Source organism: Helianthus annuus, unplaced genomic scaffold (assembly GCF_002127325.2).
Source record: "Helianthus annuus cultivar XRQ/B unplaced genomic scaffold, HanXRQr2.0-SUNRISE HanXRQChr00c029, whole genome shotgun sequence".
Classification (NCBI taxonomy): domain Eukaryota; kingdom Viridiplantae; phylum Streptophyta; class Magnoliopsida; order Asterales; family Asteraceae; genus Helianthus; species Helianthus annuus.
The window spans coordinates 17,828-25,022 of NW_023395545.1; the positions used below are offsets into that span (position 1 = coordinate 17,828).

Genomic DNA, 7,195 nt, shown 5'->3' on the forward strand with positions numbered 1-7,195 from the left:
GGGATTATTTATATTTTAAAGAGATTGGGGGAATTAGGAGCGGGATATGAAAATTTTAAAGGGATTATTTATATTTTAAAGAGATTGGGGGATTAAGTTGTTTTTGGCAATCTTTTAATGTGGAACTTTTTTTTTATCACCGGGCCTCTTAATTCAATGGTAGTCCCATAAATTTTCAAAGGAATTTAGAATACCAGTATAAGCCAATTTTACAACTGATGTCCCTAGCAAGATATAGATTCAAAAACCTCTACTTATCAAAATGAACCCATTTTAAGTGAAGTTTTATAGTAGTTGTTGACTAATTTGAGTAAACCAATATTGACAGATTGACTAATTTGAGGTCACCCAAATGAACCCATAGGCAATTTATTTTTTAACCCATTTTTTGAAGAATGGGTCATGATTGTCACCTATACCTGTAACTGTCAAATCATGCTTGATAATTTAGCTCTCAGTCACGAATTATGTCTGTAATTCGGTAAATCAAAGTTCAACCTGTTTGTTTGGATTCTGCAGGTGACATATGGACAGGGTCTGAGAATGGAGTGATAAAGGTTTGGCCATGGGAATCAGTTGAGAAATCGCTCGCTTTATCGCCTGAAGAACGTCATATGGCTGCTTTGCTAGTTGAACGGTCGAGTATCGATCTCAAAAGCCAAGCCACTGTTAATTGTGTCTGTAGTATATCTTCTTCGGATGTCAAGTATTTGTTGTCGGATAAAGTCAAGTCCAAAATTTGGGCTGCTGGTATAATTTTCTCTTTATTATGTCTACAGGTAATATATATGGCATGACATATACAGGTTATCTAAATATTAACAGCTGATTATTACAACTACATGGATGCTTGTACGAGGGAACTTCTGAAAGTTTACAATGTAGATGAACAAATCGAGAATCGGGTTGATGCAGCTTCAGAGAAAGATCAAAAAGATCAACCTCCAGAAGAGGAAGCTAGTGTAAAAGCCGGTTCAAAATCGAAAAAAAAGAAAAACAACAAGGAGGTGGTTTTTTACAAAGATCAAAGTATGCAATAATGGGAGCTATTTGTGAACATATCAAAGATCAGATGCAGTTAGGCGAGTTGTATTTGGAAAATTGGAGAATTGCAAAATAGTAACTGGTGATGCTATTTGTCTAAAATGTGAAGTCTCATTGCAGCTGGTATCACAGCCAAACAGATTGCTATAAAAACAACAGCTGCATATTAACAAAAAACAAATCATACGCTCCCTTTATACTTTGACTTTTTGAAGTCACAAGAACTATTTTGTAATTCAATAATTATAATGAACATATCAGCAATAAAGAACAACAAACCACGTGGCGTACTTGAACCTGTGGATTCGATGCGACCAAACTTACAGCCAAGTGACCCGTTTGACGATTAAACTGACCCATTAAACAAACTTGCAGCCTAGATGACCATTACAAAACTTACTCATTAAACAAACTTGCAGTCAAGTGACCCGTCTGACGATTAAACTGACCCATTAAACAAACTTTTGACTATTTGCATTTTTCACCCTTTTTTTCTTTTTCTATTTTTTCTTGTATCCGCAACTGCTTTAAACGGTCGCAACTTTTGTTTTTTATATATTTCTCGTATTTGTGACCGTTTTATACGGTCGCAACTTTCGTTTTTTTTTTATTTGCGATTGCTTTAAACGGTCGTAAATTTTGCTATTTTTTATTTTTCTCGTAGTTGCGACTGTTTTCCGACCACAAAAATACGGTCACAAATTTGTGACCGTTTTGCGATCGAATCTGGATTGGTCGTCAATTTTGCGATTGTTTTGGTTTTAGTCACAAATCGGTCGCTAATTTTGCGACCGTCTTATGTTAGTCGCAAAATTTGGTCGGAATTGCCTAGTTTTCTAGTAGTGTACTATGCTAACAATGTGAACATGCTGAGTGAGCCTATGCTGACTTCTACATGGAAAGATGATCAGTTTGCTGGAAAAGGAGGTCCCTGAAGGTCTAATCACAGGTGGCAGTAGAAAACAAAGTCAATGGTGGCTTTTACTGACACTAGTTAGCTGGAAAAGGAGCTCCCTGAAGGTCTAATCACTCTTGAAGATAATCCTTTCTTCTATCTCAATATGGTGTGATTGGTTCTTGTCATTAAAACTAGAAACAAGTGTAGATGGTGTTTGTTTTTACCGCGAATACAATTGGCAAACTTAATTTTTCACCTCCTTGAAGGGACTACAAGTCCAAGAAATTCCGGAGTCATTTGGTACTATGATATTACTAGGAAAACTGGAGATGAAGCATGCTTTACTTTATCTAGTGAAATGCCCCAGTCATTTGGTATTTTGATACTCTCCCTAATTTGTAACGCCTCTTTTTAGCTCTTGTTTCCTTATTTCTATTTTATTCGATCTTCTTTTGAGTTTATTATTGTAACCAGAATTCCATATTGGCTTACTTGTAATAGGTTTGGTCATGAGAACGCATATAGTAATCGTTTATAACATGTTGATTTTTCACAGCGTTAGTACAAGAATCCGGTGCTATTTGACTGCACATGGCAATGTTAAACTTTAAAATACTGAAATTTCAATTCAACTATACCTCTTATATCATTTGTAAATGAATGACGCTTTTACTGTAAACTTTTTTGAGATATTGTTGATCTATCATCTGATTTCGCTTGTACTTTATTAACGGATTGTTGATTCTGGAAAATAGACTGTATTACTATTCTACTATTCGTATTCCTATTCCTATTCCTGTACACAATGGTGTGTATGAGCTGAATCCAAAACCCGACATTTTCAATGCATACGAACTGTATGATCCTATGGGCAAAGCTGATACGGTCCGTATTGTCCTAAAACTAATAATATGTGGTGACCTCACTATGCGAATCGTATGGTCTGCTGACCAAAAGTATTATTGTCCGTATTGCAGTGAAATTTAGAATATGTGATAATGTCATAATACAGATCATATGTCCAGATGATCAAACTTGATAGAGTCTATATTATGCTTCTGGCATAAACCAGTCTTGCTAGGATAAGCATTTTAAACATGTTTTAAACCCGCAAGAAGACTTAAAATAAAATTGTAAATCAGAGACATAAAACACAAGGTTAAGAGGATCAAGGAACCTAAGGAAACACCACACTTGTTTTACTCAATGCCGTTTACAAAAATTAATTAATAAAATGTGATTTGTCAAAACTTTGGAAAATAAGCCGGCACAAAATGGTAGCCGGTATGGACCTAAACAACAGCGAGGTGTTTCTGTTTTTAAACAATCACATGTGAAGTGATATTCGAGATCTTTGGTCTGCAACTGCTTCATTTGGTCTGGGGTGTGACGTGTGAATGGAAATTACTCGTGTATGAAGAAAATTGTCAATTAGATTTCATCATATGTGCTCTAATACAAATCAGAATGCATATAAGTTATCCGCACTTATATATATTAATGAACATCCACAAATTTAAGGGGTAAATAATGAGCAAAACTAAAACAAAATGTAAAATGGAGGGGGTAGAATAGTAAATGTCACACCTTACCCATACCCACGCACAACCATAAAAACCTAGTTTTCAACAATTCGACAGACGTATCTTTATCAGCCAGTGCCGCCGTACAAAACCCTAATTTGTAACGATCATCAACAATGTTAGAGGAAAAGAGGCGACGTGATCTCAGGGTAAACCTTCAATCTTGTTTGCTATTATTATTGTGATGAGATTTCCAGTTTTGTATTTTCATAAGCTTTCGGTTTTCTTACTTGTATTCGGTTTAATCATACAGGGAACTGAAGAACGTAGATGTTACTCGATCATAACATGTTGAGAATTCATAGGTTATAACAAGTATCCCGTGCAATCTGACTGCACATGGTAATGTTAAACTCCACATTTCTGAAATTTCAGTTCAACTACCTTTTAGATCTGTTGCAAATGACTATAGATTTTGTTGAGATGTTGTTGATCTTCCTTCTGATTTTGCTGGTGCTTAATTTATTCCAAACAGACCACATTCGATTAATTACCATTACCGTCCATTTAAGATCTTCACCACCATTTCACAGTATAATATATCTTAGTTTCGGTAGATGGTAGGTTTCTCTTGCTTGAATGCAGTGTTGGTTTTCTATGTTTGAATCCATAGATAGTTAAGTCGAAAAGGCTTGATTTTCTGGAGGGATTTTAATTGATTGTTAAATACATCAGTGATTGATTTTCTAAAGATATGAAGATAGTTAAATACAACAGTGATTGATTTTAAGTTAGTGTTTTATGGGTTGGTGTAGGGTGTGATGCAGCTGATGGATTTTTAAGTGATTGGTGGGGGCAAGACCCAAATTCCCCGCAGAATCTTTTGGATGAAGATTATGATCCGTCTCCATCTACATCCCAACTGACCCACAGGAAAGATCGCAGGAGATCAGTTTCAAGAACCAAAGATACGGTTGTGGTCCCCGAAAAGCGTTCTAAATTCAAGATTGGACAACATGTTATACTTACAGATGATAAGGGACAAGAGGTTGGAAAAGGAACCATACATCTAGTCAAAGGTGTATGGTCTGGAAAAAATTTGGTGGAATCAAGTTCGTACGTGGTAGATGTTGAAGAACTCATGAAATAAGAATGTTGTGGAATTCCAGCCAACTTGTCTTGATCCAGCAGCAGTTGCCTTGATGACAGATTAACCTTTTTATGCATGTATGTGTGCATATATTGTAGAGGTGGTAATCTTACATGTTTACCTATGAATGCGTGGATTCAGGTTCTTTTTCCTAATGGGTAAAACATATTGTAGAGGTGGTAATCTTACATGTTGATTGCTCATAGCGTTAATGGTTTTTGAAAATAGCAAGTTAGATAATTTTATTTAGAAATTTTGTAATGTAAATTAATGGTTTTTATTTCATTTTCGTGTTCAATTTGATTAGTAACAACCTCCACCCAATTATGTTTTGTTCCGTCTTTGGCAAATTTTTCACAAAGGCTCCGGCATAGGCATTAGAGACAATCAATGTTGCCGCTATTGAACATTCGCGGCATGAAATAGTGGTGACATCATTAGCGGCTACATATGTCGCCAACATTGCTCTAAATCCGAGTAGTGACATGCACAATCGTAAATACTTATTTCTCTTTTGGTTATTTAATCCCTTGTGTCTTTTCTAGACCTCTTGAATTCCCACGGTCGACAACCCTTATTGGTAAGCTTCATTGCAAGTGTTATATTATAGGAAACATACAACGCACTGGCAATGGGATCTCAGGCAAAGCTTTATTTAATTCTTGTTTCTTTGTTCCTATTTTCTTTATCTTTTTTCAGAGTTATAGTTACTCGGTTTTGGCTTTAGCTTAAGCTTCCGAGATTTGGGTATGGAGTGTATTGTGCTCTCCTCAATATATATATATATATATTTTTTTTTGTGAGGTGGCATCATCTTTCTATTAAAATCAGAAAATGCATATAAGGCTGGTGGGTATGGTCCCGTCCTCCACCCCGGCACCGCCACGGTGTCATCGTCCCTCCATGCCGCCCCCCTCCGTCCCGTCCTCTTCGTCCTTTCTTCGCCGTTTGCGACGGAGCAAACAGGTGCCCCCCCCCCCCCCCGGCGAGGCCCGTCCTCCCACGCCGCCCCCCGTCTTCATCCCGTCATCCTCTTCATCCAGTCACCATACCCAGTAGCCTAAGTTTTCGGGACTTATCTATATCTATACTTCCATACTTACTTTATTATAAAGCATTTCCCCAAGGACTTCTTAAAAGTTAAGAGGTACAAGAAGAAATGCTTAGTATACAACACACATTGCATAGATTAATTAAGTGTGGGGGGTAAAGTTGTCTTTTTTCCATAGGGACTTCTTAAAAATTGTAAGGTACAAGTACAAATGTTTAGTATACAACATATTAATGCATATATTAATTACATTTTGGGGGTGAATTTGTCTTTCTAACACCATCATGAATTTATTACAGAGGAAGCTAATCCATACCCAATTTATACAAAGGAAGTCAAGAGTTTTATGATCCTTGAAGGAAATTAAAAAAAATAGTTTTTCTTTTATTATTAAAAGAGTATATGAACTAGAAAAACATATAAATATGTAACTGCATACAAGAATTGAGGGTTTTGAAGGTCTCGAAATCGGAGGATCGATAATAAAACCAAATCCTTGTTTATAGCAAACAAAGTCACGTGTGCGGAATCCACGTAACTAAGCCAAATCAAACATAGAAATCAGTAACAAAGAGGTTTAACCAATGAACCACAATCGATTGATTAAACTGGATGAGAATTCCAACCATACAAACACAGTTTTGACAGAATGACTTTAAGGGTATGCTCTCATCTCTAACTTCTAAACCAAACAGAATGTGTTTATATATAGCAGCCTGGGCCAGAGTTCGACGAAACACAAGGTGGGCTCGACAAAACACAATGGGCCAGCCACTGGGCCAAAACAAGTCTGTTTCGTCGCTGATCATGACGAAACACAATCAAATGACCAAGGCCTGTTTCGTCGTCATATGTTCGACGAAACAGTCTGTTTCGTCGAAGGCTGTAATATGTGTTATGTTTGCTGCAAACAGAGAGTTGCAGCAAACCACAAACAGACACAGTCATAATGACGGAAATACCCTTGTATGCAACATGCATTGTTCGTGTTATCATTACATACCAAAAGGAGACAAACAAGTCGGACACAAGCGGAAAGGAGGATATCCGACTTGGTCGACGGCAAATACAGACTCGATAAGCGACAAAAGACCGTACAAAATACATTTTAATTACAAGACTAGTTACAGACACAAAAGTGCATCAACAAACTCCCCCTTGTCTGTTACTCGTCTTCGGTCTTCGAATCTCCAATCTTCAGTGTTTTGCAGACAAGGTGCTTCCAGCATGAATACCACGATAAAAGCAAAAACAAGCAACGCGTTGGAACATTAAAGCTTGTTGAGCGTACTCGTCTTCATAGAAGATATCATGCCGAAATAATTTGTTGTTGATGTCAGCTGCAGACATGTTGACAATCCACATCGGATCTAGCATGCGGAAGTTTTCCTGATCTTTAAAGACAATAACTGCTTCATGCGTATCCGAATCGTTACAACATAACCGCATATTCTCCAAGAAATTTTGTTTCATCGGCATCAGCGGAATTTTATCGATGACTTTTGGTGGCTGATAGATTAACTTGTATC

General features: G+C 36.9%; 1 long non-coding RNA gene across 1 annotated transcript; it reads left to right on the forward strand.

Moving 5' to 3' along the window:
• The first annotated feature begins 3,583 nt into the window (after window positions 1-3,583).
• Window positions 3,584-4,798, forward strand: LOC110917812. The gene is made up of 3 exons (XR_002580876.2): window positions 3,584-3,674; window positions 3,779-3,867; window positions 4,281-4,798. It is a non-coding gene; the product is annotated as an uncharacterized LOC110917812 (long non-coding RNA).
• The last annotated feature ends 2,397 nt before the right edge of the window (window positions 4,799-7,195 follow it).